Here is a 20,292-nt window from a genome sequence, read left to right as displayed (position 1 = left end):
TTCTCTTTGGGCCCTCCACTGATTGGGTGATGCCCACCCACATAGATGAGGGCATCTTTTTACTCAGTCTACTGACTCAAGTGTTAATCTCTTCGGTAAACACCTTCACAGTCACAGCCAGAAATACTATTTTACCAGCTATCTGAATCCCTGAGCCAGTCAAGTTGACACATAAAATTAACCATTACATTATCCAAAATCACTAGTCATACGAGCCCTCATATTAGATGATTCCAACTCAAAAGAACAAGCAGCCACATGGGGGCCATCCAGAAGATGGCCCAGATGTTGGAATTAGCAGGCATGGCTTTTTGTAATAGATAGTATAACTATGCTGAAGAGTGTAAAGAAAATATGCATGAAATAAATGAAAATAGAGGAGATGTGAAATGGAAACTATAAAAAGAAAAAGAAAGAGATTTATTTTAAGGAATTGTCTCACATATGGTGGAGCTGGCAAGTCTGAAACCCGCAGAGCAAGCAGGCCGGAGGGCTGGAAGTTCAGGGAAGAGTTGACGTTGCAGTGCTGAGCTGGGAACTCAGGCAGGGTTTCTACGTTGCAGTTTTGTGGCAGGAAACCTCAGTCTTTACTGTCAAGTCCTTTTGCTGATTGGATGAAGCATATGATACTCATATTTTAGAGCTCCATTGACTGTGCTCAAAATCCACTGATTTTAAAGTTAATCACATCTAAAACATTCCTTCACAACACCAGCCAGAATGTGTTTGACCAAACAATGGGTGCCATGGTCTCGCCCACTTGACACATGAAATTGATCATCACAAACGGTTGTCCTTTTATTTTTTTAAATATAAATATCAGCCATAAGCATCATGGGTATCAGTAAATAAATAGCTGCTTGTTATGGACAGACACTATTCTGGTACTTTTTTACTGGCATGATATTTATTGGTGGAAAAAAGACACACAGAAATTGGATACAGGTGATACTTTTAACTGGTCGTGTATTGCATTTTATTGTTTAAAAATTTAATCCTTAAATACATTTACTTGTCAAATCAGCTGTTTGCATTTTATACTTAAAAATTTTACAGCTGACAACACCAATTACTGGAGTTGTTAAACATTTCTTAGACAGTGCTTACTCTCATACGTCCACTGTTCTGACAGTCCAGGTTGAAGGTCCTAACTGGATTCTCATTAGGGAGAATGCTCATTTTAGAAAAAGCAATTTCCTTTCTCTCCTCTTTGCATGTGTTTTGTTCTATACACATGTAAGATGAGCCAGTTGAAGCAACTGCTTGCAAGTCACGGGTTAGCATGAGGCATTGGAAACTTTGCAATGCTAAAAAAGAAGTGTAGAAATTCTCATTAGCTGAATTACAAGTTGAGTCCATTACCTTCAAAAATTCTCACTGCTTTTTATTCATTTATGAGGTAAGAGGAGAGGAGAGGGCATTTTTAAAGGAGAAATAACTTTTACTGCAACCACAGAGAGGAATACTTTACAATCCACCTCAGAAAAGTTTAGTATCTCCCCACTAGAAAGTTATTTGAAATTAATTACTTGTTTGACAATGACACAGAAGAGAACCCCTTTTTGTTTATTACACACACTTAGAAGCAGGAAGTAAAGACTCTATAATCGAGGAATTCCACAAATAGAGAAATACACCTTGAGAAAATTGTGTTCATGCAGTTTAGGAGAACTACATACAGATCTCAATCAGCATTGTTTTCAGTAGTAAAAATCTGGAAACAATTCAAACAGTCATCCATTGGAGAATGGATAAATAAATTTAGTGTGGTCAGACAATGGATTAAACTAAAAGGGTATAGCTATCAAATACTTAATTTTAAGTGAATAAAAAATGTTGCAAAATGATCAGACAGGGCTTTATTACTTATGTAAGTATTAGTGACAGTATATACTGTTTATATATATGTGTGTGTGAAATCACACATAGATCCTATATTTACAATGTATTCTACCTTAATTTTTTATCTGACATATTTATATGTTCTGTGTAAATATATATATTCATTTGTACCATATATATAAACAATACATAAATATATATATATATATATTGTGTGTGTATATATATATTTATATATGAATGGAGAGACACATTCAATCAGCATGTTTGGCAAAAGCTGGAAGGGAATGTGATGGGGGTGGGGACAGTATGTCTGCAGTATGTCTATAAGGCTTTTTTTCATAGATAGAAAACATGAGAATACACATGATAGCAGTGAAATCTGGGTAATCATATGATCTCTGTACATTAATCTCTATATATTTTTATTTTTGTAGATAATCACAATTAAACCTATCAAACAAAGAAAAGGATATTAAGTTAAAATAAACAGAGATGGCAGAAGGCTTTTTTGGGAAGGAGAGTCACAGCAACTCATTAGAGACATTTATATCCAGTAAGACCTTCCACAGAGGAAATCAGCAGAGGCAGTGCTTTTTCATTTTAAATCAACTCTGCCTTCCTCCCTGGAAAATAGGTATTTTTCTATCTATCAAAACTGCTTAAGCTTTCTAAAGAGAAGAGGTATGAATGCCGCAGAGTAAATAAGATTCTTTGGAAATCTAACCAGTATACTTTCTGACAGGAACTGAATATGTTACACTGAGTAATAATGACAAATTAGTGATTAATGTGTATCTGTGATTCAACAGTACGTTCAGGTGCATATCCATTTTCAATCCAATTGTGGACTCTTGTTGAAAACTGAAATAATCACAAGTATCTTCAGAGACTGTACTGTTATTCTCATAAACGGTACCATTCACAGAATTGTAAAATAGATGTTTCTAATCTAGAGGGGAAAAAAATTCACGGTCCAAAGAAAATGTTTCTAGTGAGGCAAAGCTATTTACAGCTTTGTGAATACTTTCATGAGAGTGAAATTCTATAAATTGGAAGAAAAAATCCACAGTGATGAAACTGATACAATCTTAATGGAGTTGCCTATAGAGAATGAAGACTGAAGCTTTATTTCTGTTGCAGACATACACTTGAAAAATGGGATTACTTGATAATTCCCTGCTGCTTTTATTAGAAAGGCAGTTAGAAATCATACAGGTTCCACTTCATATTTCATCTCTCATGCTACATTTAATAATATAATCTCAAATAAGGCCACATGATGGGGCATAATTCTGTTGCTCATAACAAAAATGTGCCATTTTTCAGACAATATTCAGGACATACAGAGTGAAATTGTTGACAGATACCCAAGCTGACTTTATGTGAATCTTTTATCATTAGCATATAGAGTAGGCAAAGCTCAAGTTATTACCCAAAAAGTACAATCATTGGAAAATAAATAAGGCATTTTTCTATATAGACAGAGAAATTACTCAGAAATGCTGTTAATGTGGCTATTCTAATAGAAGCTAACTTGAAGCCACAATTTGTGTTTTCTGTGTAAATAAAATGATTCATCAGATTAGAATAATAGAATGTAGAAATGGAGAGAGAAAAATGGACAATAAACCAATAATAGGATTTTTCCCAGCTGCTTTGTCACATTTCTCCAGAATATTTTTGCAGTCCTTTAATATTTAGTAAAAATCTACCAGGAAATTATGCGTGAGTTCATAATCACACATAGCTTCCATAAAGTATTTACAATGTACTCTTCCTTAATCTTCGGATTGATTTTCACAGCTATTTGGACGTAGAACTAAAAGCAGACAAGTTTATTCCAGAACACCTGGACAAGTTTTCTTCTTAAGAAACATAAAAAGAGAAATAAGTCAATGGAATAAACTCACTATAAAGCTCCATTAAAGAACAAGTAGTTACTATATTATTAATGAGGGTAATTGTTATATAACAAGGAAATGGAAGTTCTCATGTTAAATTATCATCTTAGAAGAGGATGAAAAGAAAACTTGGGCAGTCAGATACAATAACAGAGAGAATCTTGAGAGGATCATTCTTTGGATGTGTTTAATAACAATTTTAAAAACTTTTATCTAAAAAATAGTTTATTCCAAGGATTGTGAATACAAAGATGAATAACACATTCCTTACTCTCCACGCTGTCAAAAGCTTTTGTGAGAGGGATGATATGTAAAAATATTAAGAACACTGAAGAAAGTGCTACAATGAAAGTTTGTTGAAATTGTTATGGGAATATTTTAGTGCAGGTGGAAATCAAGGAAGACTTCACGGAGTGGTAAACTCTCCGTAGTCTTGAAAAGTGGGTGTAGCCAAAGTGGAGTTAGCAAAACGTGGAGCCTGGCAATGGGGGCCTGACTGCATGTGTGGCGTGAGCGGGGAGGGGTAAGGGTGTGGGGGAGAAGCGTGGCCAGGCAGGGCCCCTGCTGCATCAGCCTAGCCCGGCTGCGAGTCCCCTCATCTCAGCCCTGCCCCCAGTGCTGGGTGGACAGCGGGAAGAAGGCTGCAAGCCCCTCTCTCTCCTTTAAATGTCACCTGCCATATGAAAGACTGCAATGTATCTCACGACACGTGACCAGGGCTTAAAGGATTCTGAGTTGAGCCGTCACTTGATCAGGTTTCTATTTCCGAAAGCTGATTCTGACGGTTCTGATGCGGGAGAGCCCAGGGGTTGAGCGTCTAAGCAGTGAACTCCGTTCTCAGCCTGAGGGTTTCTTCTTCAGAATAGGGTTGCAGTCTAGTCCAGGGGCTCTACAGTGTCTGGGGTACAGGAAATGCAGGCCATTTCTGTTCCCTCCGCTCTTCCCCTACCCAAGCCTCCTGGAATTGAAGGAGAAAGCTTTGTGACCGCCTGTAAGAAGGTGTGGCAAAGAAGTGAAAATAGTTTCCTCAAGGCAAAATCATGCTAAATGTCGGAGAAGAGGCAAACAGGGCTACTGCCTCTCTCCGTGCTGGTGATTGGGAATGCTCTGTCGCTCCCAGGAGTCTCTGACAATGACTCTGCCTGAGCCCCCGAAGTGTCAGCGTCTCCTGCAGCTTAAGGAAAGCAGATCGTCTTCCCGTCTATCTCATAAAATCTGATCGTTTAAGCTCCTCCTCTGAAGTTTGACTTGCCCAGAATGACTTAATGACTTTCCTTTTCCTCTGCCCTTACTTCTCTGCTGTTTTTTTTAAAGTTTATATTACACATTTTTCACTTAACTTTTCCCTATGTCCTTTCTCTGAACTTCTATCACTTATTGTCCAAATCTTAAATGTTTTTTTTGTCATTTATCATTTTGTAATCCCAGGATGTAGTGCAGTAACTCAAACATAACAATGAGCAATATATATGGAAAACAAAAAGGTATATAAGATCACAAAAAAAATGATGAACGGTCTTGAGATTTGGCCCAATTGCCTTTTGAGGCAAAAGCCTACTTAATTTCTGAATCTTTTTATGTGAAGATTTTCTGTGTGAACGCTGAGAATCAATGTCCTAACAATAGGCTCTCAATAGTAAATATATGACTGACAGATATAAACAATCACCGACAGTAATAGCATTAGAGGTTATAGCATTAGAGGTCTCGTTCAGAATTGGAGACTAAATTTATATGTCATGTGCCAAATTTATCAACATTAAACTGGGAATATTTTTATTAAAAACTATGGTAAAGAGAAATCTGACTTCTTCATTTTAGAAAAGAATTGTGTCATTCATAAATACACTTGATGTTTAAGATAGAACACTGAGCCAGATTTTTAATTTGAAGACATACATTTAAATCATCACAAAAAATTTTAAAGAACATTTTAAGTAACTCTTAGAAATAACTACACATATTTCCTCTTGACACACATCTTCAAGGCCTTCATAGGAAACATTACAAACATTTGAATAGCTGATGAAGCCAGCGAGACTGGATCAAGAGAGACAAAGTTAGAAATGTAGGCAGAGATATAATCAGACCTAACAGCCCTCCAGGCTCTATGAAACATTTTAATGTTCTTAATTAATATTTTATGGTTGACATGAGTTTTTTCTGATATCTGACCTTTAATATGTATATAATCTTATGAAAGCTTATTAACCCATATAAGCCTCATTGTTATTAGGGTTTTGAGAAGATTGAATGAGATTATGTATATTATCTAAGTAAAATACTTGTCATAGAACATTCAGTAAATGTGTACTGCTAAGCTTGTAAATATATTGTTTGGTGCCCCATTGGGACAGAAGGAATGGGGGACGTTGATGGCAAAGGAGAGTAACTTGTACTCATTGTGAGTGAATATGCATTCTGATTACTTGAGAATGTCTTTGCCCCCAGGCCTGGTGGGAGTTCATTACACAATCTGCCCTCTTTGTTGCTTGGAAGGGAGCCTAGCACGCACTCCACGCAGGGCCTGACGCCTTTCCTCCAGAGAGCCAGTACCGCGGACGGCCCTGTGCTCCAGTGGTAGGTCTTCCTCGGCCACGTGGGACTGGCTCGGCACCTCCTGTGGGAATTCACCCGGAGTCCTTCCCCCGCTCACTAAACTGCAATCTCCAGCAGAGCCTTCTTTACCAGCGATAGGCCGATGTTTACGTCATCATATGCTGCTCATTTTTATTTCTTAATTTGTTCAGAACAAAGAACAAGGGACACTATTTACTGGCCGGCTGGAGGCCTCTGCGCCTAGTGAAGGATAAATGTTCACTCAATTTCTGCTGAATGAATGGAGATAACACTTAATCGAACTCAATACGTGAAAGGAAAATTTAATTAGCCTCAATGTCTCATAAGCACAGCTATACTTAAAAAAAAAATTCTGGGCTTGCAAAGGCTGTTGGTTTAATAAATCATTTGCCAGGGAATGAGTTTTGTGAATACTTATCTCTTCAATATTACGTAGCAGGTATATTAGGTAGTAAAATAATGGACCACGCTGACTCACTGGCTAAAAGAGCAGCTAATCCAGAGGTTTTAAATGATTATAATTATAATTATGATTATAAGTGTGAGCAACTAGAAAAATCTGTATGTTGGGTGAGAAAAGAGAAAAATGATGCCAATTTCAGCATAAACCAATTGTAGGGTAATCTGTTTCATATACTATCATAAACTCTTTTGTGGCTCACCAACCCGTGAGATCCCTTTGCAGTCCTACCTGCATTGCTTATATTTATTTTTAAGATAATCTGAATGTTCATTTTATTTTCATGGTTGAGACTTGGGGGGCTCTTTCTTTTCACCCATAACTATTATTCACAGTTAGAATGTGTGTGGGCAGAGCACATACTTTTGCACAGAGACAACTTTGTGTCACATGAACACTTCGAGGAAGGTTAAAAGCAACCTGAAGTATTGCTTTTACTTTAGGCACAAATTTAAAAATTCAGTTACTTACTTCTTTAACACATTAAATTTTGCATCTTTCTTTTGAGACAATAAAAGAGGAGTGCTGGGTGAGGAAAACTGTAGCACAGAGAAGGCACATAGTGACTCTGTGCCATCTTATGACACTGATGGGCAGTGACTGCATTGGGGTGTGGGTGGGGACTTGATAATATGTGTAAATGTAATAACCACATTGTTTTTTCATGTAAAACCTTCATAAGAGTGCATATCAACAATACCTTAATAAAAAATTAAAAATATATAAAATAAAAAAATAAAAGAGGGGTGCTAGGCTGATACTAAGATTTAAGAAAATACCATTCACCTGAACTGTATTCCACACTTAGGACATCAGACTCACATTTTCATATACAACTAAGTAAGCATGAACATTTCCTGAGATTATTATTATTTCCTTAATACTCAGCCTAACTCTGAGGTGTGCTCCAGCGATTCCATGTTGGTCTTCTCACTTTCATCGGCTTTCTGTTCATCAGTACACACACCACACACACACACACACACACACACACACACACTCTCCCACAGATGTTCTCGGGACTGATGATGCACAGCTCCTCCTTTTCATTATCTGCTTCCCTGGAATCTGCACAGTTGCTTCTGGTACTTAGCATCAGAGATCTTTGTTGCTTTTTTAATCTAAAAGAAGGAGGAAAAATGTGACTAACAGACACATAACCAAATCTAGAATAAACCAAAAAGCTCTAAGAATACTTTGCAGTTATAGAAGTAAATACTATTGGAGTAAGGATAATGTTTCTGGCAAATGCTTTCAATCATGTACATTAGTAGACAACTGACCATTGGAAAATTTCCTCCCACTGCCAACATGTCAGTTACTGTCTGTTTAATCAAAAAAGTCCATGGCTTCTGCTCATGCAGGCTGACTGGGTGTCATTTTTATCTCCCTCCATGCTCACCCATTTCCCTTACCATCATTTCACAGAAGTGACACTCACCAAAGGTAATCATGTTAAACTCACAAGAGAGTTTTGTGGCTTAAATTATTTAAATTCTCCAGAACTATTGTATCGCCAACTTCCCAGTGTTTTGAGTGGCTCCACCTTCGAGTGCGTCTCAAGGAATGTTTGCCTCACAATGCAGCTCCTTGAGTTCAGTCGCTCACGTCACCACAGAGAGGACCATGCCGTGACGTGGATGCTGTGTGGTGCGTAGCAGTGCTTCCTTGTTAGCAGGCCCCCCAGCTGGCTCCCAGGACGGGCCCTGAAATGCATGTGGAGTCGGGCTAGGGCCATCAGGGGTGACCCTTGTTTCTGTTGCAATTGTTGGTTTTGTTCATCCATTAACTAGATTTAGGCTCAGACTCTGTGTGGTCCCCGGGCTCCAGCAGGCCCTCAATGGTTTTCTCACATGATGTGGACAAATTCTAAAACCAAGCCTTGTTTGTCTGTCTTGCCCGAGTAGACATGTTGAACATCCTAAAACCACAAACTGCAGTGTCCCTACAGCGGACTCTGACTATCCCTCCGTCCTTTCCTTCACTGTCACCGTGTAGGCCTGTGTGTAGGCAAATGACCCGTACCTATTTCTTGTAAATTTATTAATTTTTCTAGGCTGTTTGCGATTCCAGGACATGTACTTTCTTTGCCCAACACATAGTCAGTGACTAACATGGAATAGTTGCCCCAAAAATGTCTAGGAAAAGAATGAGAAGCCTCATTTTGGTTCACAATTTAACTATGTAACCTATTTTAATTTAGAAAAATAGATAAAAGGTTCTCTGAAACTACTGATGTAAAAAATCTATCAGATTTATTAGAATTTATGCATGTTTTATAGTAATGCATTCTAAAAAATGAGTAGAGCTGATTTGCAGAGTAAATTACAGTGGCCCTAAAAGACTGGACTTCACGTGTTCCATAATTCAATACGAATCATAGTTAATAGTGTCTAATTAAAACATCTTGGAAAGTCATCAAATACTGTCCTAGAAACCTTCATGAATGCTTCAGTTTGTGTTTCCATGAATATTTTAACTGGCCCAAATCAATTGCATATGCTGGTATGGAAATTCATTTCAAGCCATCAGAGCTCAGCTTGCAAAGCTAAGTAGTAGCTTTATTCTTCTATTTTCAAAATTGCATGTATACCAAAACACTGTATTTTTAATTACTGAGCAGGGGATGCAAAGCACCGATAGCAGAATTCCTGACACAAGCTGATGCCAGTCCAAGAAGGGGACGTGAAATGCCTGGGGGTAAGTCTTTTTGCAGAGAAGGGTTTTATAGTTACATCTTCATATTTACAGCTGGCAGAGATGAATAGTAAATAACCGTCAACCTGGCTGTTCTGTCTAGGATGGAAAAGCTCCACTATGGATGCAAAATGCCATATGTCTTCCAATATTAAGGTACTATTAGGACATTAGGAAAGTGATTAAGGGACAGCCACACAGTGGCCAGGTGTATATGGCATATGGCACATTTCCTGCCTAACTGTGCATCTCAATGTACTTGTCAGCTAAAAACACAAATAAATTTTTATTGCTACTTGTGAAGGTACAAATATGGATTTGTTGTTTACGTAAACTCTAAATAATGTAATGAATGTTTTATTACATATTTTATTACTGATTATCATCATAAAATTACTTTAGGGAGATGAATAGAAAGATATCTATAAATTTAAAAACTTTCAAAAAAATCAAAACAGCCAATATTTATTAAAAATTTTCTGAGTGTTAGTTACCATTTTAATTTCTTTAAATGGATAAGCATACTTAATTTTCACAAGTGTCATTATTTTCCTGTTTTTACGGAGTAAAAAGCTAAAGTTCGCAATGTGTCCATTGTTTCATTTAATAAGTGGAAGAATTGAGATTCATTTCCAGATGTTCTTCATTATAGAGGCGGCATAAACCCTGCGGTACCATCCGCAATTTAAATGTTACAGGTATTTCTTTACATCATAACGTCCCTGAAAACGAAATGCACTATGTATATTGGTGTTGTACTATCTGTCTGGTAACCAAAATAAGAAGAGAGTTAAAGATAAGATGCTCTTCAGGGTGGTTTATAAGACATCAACAAATTCTTTGGTACTTTCCCTTCAAGAGATGAAGATTAATTTCTCTATCCTTAGGTGTGGAATGTACTTCAATGCTTACATTTATTAAGCAGAAGCAGCAGAAGTGATAGTACGCGCCATCGGAAATTAGGTTATAAATAGGCTGCGGCTTCCACCTTGAAAGCACTCTCTCTCTCTCTCTCATTCTCTCTCTCAGACACAACTAGCAGGAAGCACGTGTGATCTGCAGGGGAGGTCTCCATGCCAAGAAATGGAAGCATCTTGCTCATGGCCACATAATGGGGCTCAGAGCAGCATTTCACTAGCAGAACCGACTGCGGCTCAGACTTACAGTTGGACCGTGACGTCAGGAGTGCTCCTGAGACAGAACCACTCAGATAATCTCCGTCTAGATTCCTCAGCCTCATAACCTGAGTGGATTTAATACATGTTTGATTTCTTGACTATGTTAACATTTGAGGCAATTCTTACACAGCAGTGTTCAATAATATGTTCTATAGGCATTTGAGATTCACCACAACATAAATAAGTTCATGATTGAATGAATGTATTTTATGAATGAATGCACTCCTTTATGAGTACAACAAACTACTCTCTCTCTATACTCGAAATACCTGTATGTGTATATATATATATATAGTATATATAGTAGTTTTCTGAAACTCTCTCTATATATGTATATATATATAGTGGTTTTCTGTACTCATAAAATGTACATATGTGTGTGTTTATATATATAATACATTTGAATATATTTGCTCTATATATAATTTATTTTAATCACATTAAATATATAAAGTACATAGTGTCAGATTATCTCAAAGGCTAAGCAATGTTTCCCAGCATGGCTTATATTATCCTATGTACTTGAAAATGATAAAGTCAAATTTCTTGAAAGGTGGTCTTTCAATTCTGTTTAAAAAAATGGGATCTGTTGATCTGTCACAGACATCAATTGTATTTTTATATTTCAGAAGACACAAGAAGAATTTGGGAAATTCTTGTTCTGGATTTAATTTTGACTAATAAGGTTGACTAACTTATTGATGATGTAACTTACTTGACTCACTGATTGATGACACGAACTAGTGAATCAGTAAATCCATGGGAGGCTCTATGTGATGGACTGAACTGCATTCCCTCAAGGTACCTCTGTTGCAGCTCTAATCCCCAGGGTGATGGTATTTGGAGGTGGGGCCTTCAGGAGAAGGTTAGGTTTAGATGAAATCATGAAGGTGGGTCCTCATGATGGGATTAATACCCTTATAGGAAGAGAAACTAGAAGGCCTTCCCTCTCTCTCTCTCAATGTCTCCCCCTTTCTCTCCTCCCTAAGCCCCCCTCATTCATAGTGAGGAGAAAGCAGAAGGAGGCCCTCGCAAGCCAGGAAAAGAGCCTCACCTGACCCCAGCCAGGCGGCGCCTGGACCTCAGACTTCCAGGCCCCTGAACTGTGAGAAAATAAATTCTGTTCTTGAAGCTCCTGAGTCTGTGGTGTTCTGTTACGGCAGCCTGAGCTGACTAAGATACTCTAAGCATGATTGTCGACACATAGTAAACTTTAAGAGTTGTTAGCTATTGTTGCTCTTAACAGTAGGAGCAGTACGAGTAGAATTAATAGTAGAAGTATATCATTATTTTTGTATATTTTTCCTTTACGAATGGAGCAAGTTCTGGCAAAAAAAAAAAAAAAAAAGGAGATGTCAAATGAGTTATATCCTCTATCTCTCTCTCAGTTTTATTCCAAGTTTCTTAGTGCCGATTTACACATTTTCCTAACACCGCAGTCCCACAGGACTTGCTCCGTCCCTTCCTCTGGGATCTTTGTTTACATATAATATCATAGGAGAAGCTCAGGAAAGAAAACACCTATACTGCCCCCCAACCAGCACACACACCCTGTTTCCCTTAATTTGTTTTGTTCCCTCTACAGAACTGACGGCCATATGAAATACACTTATCTGTGTGTATTTTATGCCATCCCTCACTGGTATGCAAATTTGGGAGAACTGAGACTGTTTCTCATTTGTGCACTGCCCCTCAATGTCTAGAATATGCATAGTCTGCATGACCACTTTTTGAATTAATAACATACCTGGAACATCTTTAAAATTCAGAACAATCTAGATCTACTTCATTCATTTTTAGTGGGTTTCCATTTTATGTATAGTTATTTATTAATCTACTCCCATCTGGTGGCAATAGTGATTTAAATCTGGTGATCTAAATGCACAAATATCAAACTCTCTAACCACATGTCACCCAGAAAGATTCCAAGAGGCATTATCTGTAAGGGCATGAGATAGAGATGATGTAAATCAAGAGAGCATGCCTTTGTGAAATACAAGAAAAAACACTGTGCCTTGTGTTTTATTATACATGTGCAGACCGTTAGTACAGGTGTGTGTTGCTATGAACATTTTCCATATACGTGGTTCCTTGATTTAAATACTCAGGGAAATTACGACTACTATTATATGTTGTTATCGTTTGGTAATGTAGAGGGCTCAGATGCTACCCGACAGAAGGAGAAAGGACTTCCAAGGATAGCATCTGTCTCATTGGCAAAACCTACCCTGCCTTTGAACTTAGCCTTGGAATTACCATTGGGTTTGGCACTTCTGAGATAGACTGACCTGCTGAATCCTTTTTTTTAATTTTTTAATTTAAAGAAACCATTCACTTGCAGGTCAGGTTCACATTCTGACAAATGTAATTGTGTCTTGAAAAAGGTAAGTTGGACTTCTTTACATTCTTCTGCATCCCACCATAGAATCAAACCAGTTATCTGATATATGGTAATTGGAAAAAGACAGACAACAGTTGCCATATCCTTTGCATAGAAATGTGCTGTGTGGGCCTGGCGCCACTCACCCTCCCACCTGGAAGCTCTCTCCAGCTCACATGTTCCCTTTCCTAATTGGAACTCAGACATGCCGACCGCTTCCTTGCTGTGAGATTGCCTCTTTCTCTCTTAGTAGCATGGACATCTGCATGTTACTTTATTATAAATAAAATCTTGGATCTCTTACTAAATAGGGTCTTTCTGACAAGGAAATTGCATACCTGTTTAGCGACATATCATCTCATTATTCTAGGTATCTTTCTTAATAATATACCCCTGTGAATATTTATTGACATTTGATTTTTTTTTTCTAATGACAAAATCAAACCACAGGAAGGAGCTTTATATTCATCTTAGTATACTTAAATGGACATTCGTAAACTTGGAACAAGTCAGATGTTAGAATAGAAAAACAGCAATACGTAGCATTAGTTTTCTTGGGTCCTTGAAGGTATATAGAGGTAAAAAATAAATAGAGAACAGTGGTTAAAAACAAAAGTGTACAAGCACATTGTAGCTCATCAGTATTAAGTAAAAGCATTCAAGGAATGTTGACATATTAGAAAATCTGAATTCTGGTTCAATCAAGGCACAATAAAAAAAGGACTTGGTATAACCTCAAAACTCAGTCTTTGTAGCTCATGTCTAAGTCTGATGTAGTTGAATAGATGGGTTGGACTAGAGGCTCTTTGCTCAAGAGGCAATTGCATAACAACATGAAGACATCAATATGGCAAGTGACATAATTTACATGTGGATCCTAAGTTCTTTTTGATGAGATCTTAGTCATTAGTTGCTTCAATATTGGGTCACATGTCTTCTGAAAATCAGTGTATACACTTCCACTAAGATGAATACTCAAGAAAAGTGATCCCAAATCTAATTAGAAGTCCACAAGCTTAAGAACGAAGTATTACCTTTGGAAAGTACACCTTTCCTCCATTTTTTTAATCCAACTCTAATAGGGGGTACATAGTCTTGATCTGTTTTGAGAAGAGGTGACTATATTTCAACTGCTACCTCATGAGTTTTGGGGCAGAAATAAGTGGAGAGGAAGCCTGGGCACACATTTCAGAACTGGTTTGAGAAGCACAGATCTATAAGGTACAGTTCAAACCATATGCAAAGGAAGGTAACACCTGTCTAGTTGGATATCCAGTCTAATGAAACTTGCTTTCCATTTAGTGACTTGTGATAGATAGCTCTAGAGTCATTGTACTGTGATGCAGAAAATGACACACTTTTAAATGGGTTAATGATCAGTATTAATGGTAAAACTCATTGAAAACAAGCCAACTTCTATAAGTATAACTGACCAGATGATGGTTAATTGCCTTCTTCTCACCTTTTAAAATAGTATGGTTCTTTAAACATTTAATTCTAAATTTTGTGCTTTCCAAATTATTGTCCTTTCCACCTCTGTTTTATATATTAGCTTCTTTATATTTTAAAACCAACCCCCTGAGCTCTTTACTTTCACGTAGGCACCTCGCCTCACCGGAGTGCCTGCTCTCCACAGTGCTGGACAGATCACTCTCTTCATGTGAATCTTCCTAATTTGACTCCTCTCTACCCTTGCACATCTGCTGCCTTCTGGCATCTTCGTATGTTAGCATACCTAGATAGCAGCACCACAGTTTGGCTTGCAGACTGTTATTCTGTCATTTGGATCCAACCATTTTGCTGCATATCTACAAGTCTGGAGAAGAAGCTTACCCAGCTTTGATATGACCAGTGCTGAGGGCTCTCGCTGAAGATGTGTTTCTCATTTGCATTGACCACATAAACACACAAATGAAGTTTTCTTTTTCTAATTCTAAATTTGCCATTTTTTGTAGTTCCAACATGGTGTTCTACCACGCACTCGTCCTGTCTTGCCATTTTGCTTAAAAAGCCCGTTTTTTTTTTCTTTTTAGGGTGACAAGCCTGGTGCAACAGGGGGTTGGAGTGGTGGGGAGCAGAGGATCAGTCATCTGTGTGGAAGCATTTAAAAGACACGTGGTGGGTGCAAAAAAGGAAAAAGACTTTAGAGCAAATGAACAAAAAGAGCACCCTTCTGTGATGTCTTTCTAGAATGATATTTGGAAACTCCACTGTGTGAAGGTTATCACTCACCAAGGGAATTTCTTATGTTTCACTGTGCTGAGGACATCAGTACTGTCAGCGACTGCATTCTTCCGTCTGCCTGAAATACAGCAATCTGACTTTCAAATGGAGTTACTTTCACAAACAGATATGAAAAGTGAAACCAGCACACATATTTTCCTTTAATTAAACGCACCATGATACAAAGTGTTTTAATATCTAGACTTCCGATTTTTGCCTTTTTAAAAATCATGCTAATATGACCTCTACTTCAAAGCTTTTTCCAATTTTTATTATATTTTACAGAAAATATTCTTACCATATTTTTGGGTCTTTGCATCAAGACCAGCTAAAATATGTTAGGAGATCCAAGCCTTTTTTTTTTCCTGCTAAATTATTTCCTTAGTTAGATTACTTCCTTGGGTAAGAATAATTAGACTCAGCTATGCATTCTTGGTTGTAAATATCAGATCTCTTATCTTGGCTATTGTGAGCAGAGACGGGATTTATGTTAAGCATATCAGGATGCTCACAGAAGACATAAAGCTGAAAAACCGTGCTCAGAAAATGGAGAAAAACAAACCAACAGACAAGGAATACTGGGCCATAGATGCCCCATTGAAATCACGCTTCAGGAACTGTCTGGGGGTCTCCAGTGCTGACACGCTGGTGGGCACAGTCAGTGGGTACTGGGCATGAGGACGCCAGACTGGCAGAGTGTAGATTATATGGACCCAGGCTGGCCACAAAGGGTAGAGAGAGGAGTTACAGTCTGTAACAGAAAGAGGAAAACCCTTCATCAGTAATCTACCTGATGTCAAACACCCATGTATGTGAAAGGAGTTTACATTACTGGAGGCAGACAAAGCAAATCCCAACCACGAGCATATATTAAACAATGGAAACCCTCAGGGCCTTTCCTTTCCACCAGATAATAACCAAGTTATGTTTTGTCCTGTTGCTTGTACACCAAGTTAAGAGAGGCCTGGTCATCACTTGCCACACCTTTCGGTATGATTCCTTAAAGATTGCCTTCAAATGAGTATTTGAAAATGTTTGCATAATAAATTTGTTCATTCATCTTCAAAAAAACTCTGATCCTAGAATTACACATTAAAATGCTTTCTTGCTATTGTAGGCAGAATAATGCCCCACCGCTGCCAAGATGCTTGTCCTAATCTCCATAACCAGGGGCGATTTTACCTTGTCCGCACAAGGGATTTAGTAAATGGGGTTAATGTTGAGGACTTCTGTATGGGGAGATTACTCCTCAATTATCTGAGATCTAACCAGATGAATCCTTAAAAGAACAGAGACATTTCCCAGCTGTGCTCACAGAGGAATGTGAGATAAATTTTTGTATTAAGATGCTAAGTTTGTGTTAATTTGTTACTGTAGCAGTTTATTATGGCAGCCATAGAAAATAACACAACTCTTCTGTGAGTCAACAGGTATCAAGTCTCCATGCTTTTCATCTGGACCAGGTGAGACTCAGGAAGAGTAAATACTCAATAGCAAGATGAAATTCCGGTAAGCGGCTACAGTGACCTAATTCTCCTACTTCTCTCCACCAACTTTGCAAGAGTTAAATAATAACACTCTTACACTGCATATGCATTAGCATGAAGTTGTCAGTTTTACACATTTCACATCATTAGAGAGATTTTTCAGAAATACACATTTTGACGTCACTTATTAAAAACCCAAAATTTCTAAGGATCATGGTAAATGTTGATACTAAGAGAAAGGCATTGCTTACATGCATCATGTGCTTTTGGTTTCTATTTGAAAACAAAACACACAGACAAAAGGCTTATCTGTAATCAAGGCTAGATGTTTAATGTTTTAGTTGTCTAATCATGTAAAACTTACATTATCCCTGATGTAAGAATTTTCAAGCATATAAAATTGAGAGGAAATCTCCATCTCAGGGCTAATGCTGCTTTTCAGGTTGCCCACTCTATGAGAGGCTATTGGAGGAGAAGTAATTCTCTGAGAGCTAAGAAAGGACATGGCAGTGCACGCTGCATCCGGGGAGTCCTGGAGTTGGTAGGAAACCTAAAGACAATTTGTTACCGTGCCTCCACATCCTAAAATTACATTATAAATTGTTAGCTTCACTGTTCAAAGGAAATAAAATGTGGACAACTAATTATTCCTTCATGATTGTCAGTCCCTGATAATGTAAACTGTTGAATATCCAACTTAATGTAATCCTACATGGCGGCCTTGTTAACCCTTAAGGTCATGGATCCCCATTCTGTTTAATGGTAGTTTAATGAATTCATAGTCATCTCCTTATTTATCAAACTCAGAATAAAATATACATATGAATATATATATGAAAAATACACTAGTTGATGTTGTGGACTTTGCCCCATCAAAGAAAGATAAACACACAGTAAACACACTGATGGGTCAACTCCATCCTTAGTATAAAAACTAGTATTCTCAAAAATCAAATTCCATTTAATGAAAGCTCACTTTAGTATAGCTGACAATAAATGTACAGGTTAGTGAAATATACCAAAAAACTATAATCTACATGTTTTCCAACTGTAACAACTGTACTGTTTCCTATTTCAAACCAACTTCCACAACATTGAAATAAATAATTATTTTGAACATGAAGAGGCCTGCATACAGTACCTATATTTTCCTCTCTGCACTATTTGACTCAATTACACCATTAGTTTGATTGTCTTTTCCAGTTACTTGATTTGAAGGAATTTTAAAAGAGCTCTTATGCATAAATCCTGGAGACCAATCCTGTATGTCTCTGAGATACAGAATGCCAAGCACTTTAGCTTCATATTTAAATCATCTTTTTTTGGAAGTATGATATATATATATATATAGACACAAAGCAGACATCATGGCTGTGAGGCTCAAAGGATTTTAGCCACAAAAACACCATCAGGAACAAAGAATAGAATATTTTCAGCGCCATAGACCAGCCCCTATACCTTCACCCAGTGGTGACCTTCCTGTTTCTCCTTTCCAGAAAGGTGCCTACTTTCCTGATTTCTAACACCAGAGATGAATTTCGCTGATTTTTGAATTTGTATATATGTCATATATGTGTCTTATCTCTTACCTGTCATCTTAAACGGCATACTGCTCAAGACATCACGTTGTTGCTTATAGGACATTTTAATTTCATTTTTATTGTTGTTATTTCATTTCATGAATATGCCAAAATGTAGTCCCCCATTTTACCTTGATAGCCATTGGTGGTGTGTTCTGTGCTTAGCTCTTGCTTTATAATTTCATTCATACGTGTCTTCTGGTGCGTATGTATTTCTGTGCATATATAACCAGGAGTATCGCTGCTGGGTCATAGGATTAGTTCTGATTTAGTGGGTGTTGCTCACAGCTTTCAAAAAGGGATATGGCAATTTACATTTCAGCAGCAGTGCAAAAGATTTCTGGTGACTCCATGCCATAGCTGACCCATTCTTTTCAATTTAGTCACTCTTTTGGTTGCACAGTGGCCTTTTGTTGTTAATTTAACTTATCTGGATGTCTTTCCATATGTTTATGTAGAAGTACGGAGCAAGGAGCGTTTAATTCACGCAGAATAGTGGGTCATGGAGTTTTAAAGATAATGCTTCAGGTAAGGCTCCATGTTTGAGTTGGACATGGAAGAATAAATATAACAATTTGTCTGATAAACAAAAATGATACCGAGGTAGAGAGAGAAGGAGGAATTTAGATATTAGATGGTTCAGAATAGTGGTAACTATCACAGAAGGAAACGAAGGCCTGAAAATCTGTCAATTCATATGGCTTACTGATGAGTCTAGTGTATCTAGAGCATAAAATGGGTAACAGGAAGAAAAGACTGAGAGATTCAGGTTGGTTTGGGAAAGGGGCTTGAATGTCTTTAGCAAAGAGATGAAACAGTCTTATTTAGGAAAAAAAATGAATATATGAACATTGATGTCATCAGTAGCATTGATTAGAAAAAAAATCATAATCGAAACCTGCTACAATGTCTAAAGAATAAAGAACACATTTTACATTCATGAAATTTTAGATTTATTTTGCTTATTTTTTTGCTGCATGTAACATTTTTATCTTGTAGAAGTCTGTACATGCCCAGATAGTAGACAGATTTAGATTCCATTAATGATTAATATTGTTTCAAAACTGAAATCCATGATTCATTGTTTGTACAGAAGTGAGCTCTAATATCATGAATGAATAATACAAAATATTACACAAAGGAATTCATGCTCATTCTGTGAATGAAATGGTAGACGGCTTTTGGATAAGCTGCACAATTTTTTTTTCTACTGCAAATTAAATTTAAGTTGCAAATTATTTTACTAAGACATCAGTCTGTATACAAAAGGAAAGCTGAGTTTAGGGCAAAAAATTAAAATTATGAACACAGTGAAATTCTATATTTTAAGAACATTTGGACCCATCCTGCCTCCAGAAATATCATCTCATTTTAATTTATCATAAAGCCTTAGTTAGACCATTGTAGGTTCAGTTCCAAACAGTCACGTACAGGTCTCTGACCTTTAAAAAGGTATTGAACCCATGTGAGCCTTATTAGTTCCATCTGTACATATGCCTATGTTACAGAAAGTTTGCCATTTTTACCGAAGGCATGTCTGGTACAAATAATATTATCATGTTAGTTGATGGTTCGGTTTCCTAATTACTACTTATTTTCTCTGATTCTTCAGGCTTACCCCCCTTTTTCACTTTAAAATATTCGAAAATTCTTACTTGCAAGGAAAACAACTATAGGTGTCCTGCTTACTATTTCACAGTGTCAGTGACAGACTGGGTAGGTTCAAACTTTAGGACTTTCTATACAATTCTATAATTTTTACAAAAGGTGCCATGAAAATACTGTAAAGTTAAACATATCTGTTGATACTTGACCGAACTTAAAAGGATTCATAAAAGCTCCATGCAATTAACATGTTTTCTCATTTCCTTAAAATTCTTGACTAGTAAACAGTTGACGTTTACTTTTATACATTGCTAAAGTGAACTTACAGATTTTCATTTTAAATTGCCAGTTACAGG

General features: G+C 37.2%; 1 long non-coding RNA gene across 2 annotated transcripts in view; it reads left to right on the top strand.

Moving 5' to 3' along the window:
* LOC118968779 (uncharacterized) overlaps positions 1-10,825 on the top strand; it is a 57,181-nt gene extending 46,356 nt beyond the window's left edge. For both annotated transcript variants that reach the window (XR_012121410.1, XR_005056631.2), the window contains 2 exons: positions 9,410-9,486; positions 10,513-10,825. This is a non-coding gene — a long non-coding RNA (uncharacterized lncRNA). The remainder of the gene's footprint in view (positions 1-9,409; positions 9,487-10,512) is intronic.
* The last annotated feature ends 9,467 nt before the right edge of the window (positions 10,826-20,292 follow it).

This window comes from Manis javanica, chromosome 9, assembly GCF_040802235.1.
Source record: "Manis javanica isolate MJ-LG chromosome 9, MJ_LKY, whole genome shotgun sequence".
In the NCBI taxonomy this organism is placed as follows: Eukaryota; Metazoa; Chordata; class Mammalia; order Pholidota; family Manidae; genus Manis; species Manis javanica.
Note: the sequence above shows the minus strand (reverse complement) of the source record. Positions and strands in the feature narration are given on the sequence as shown.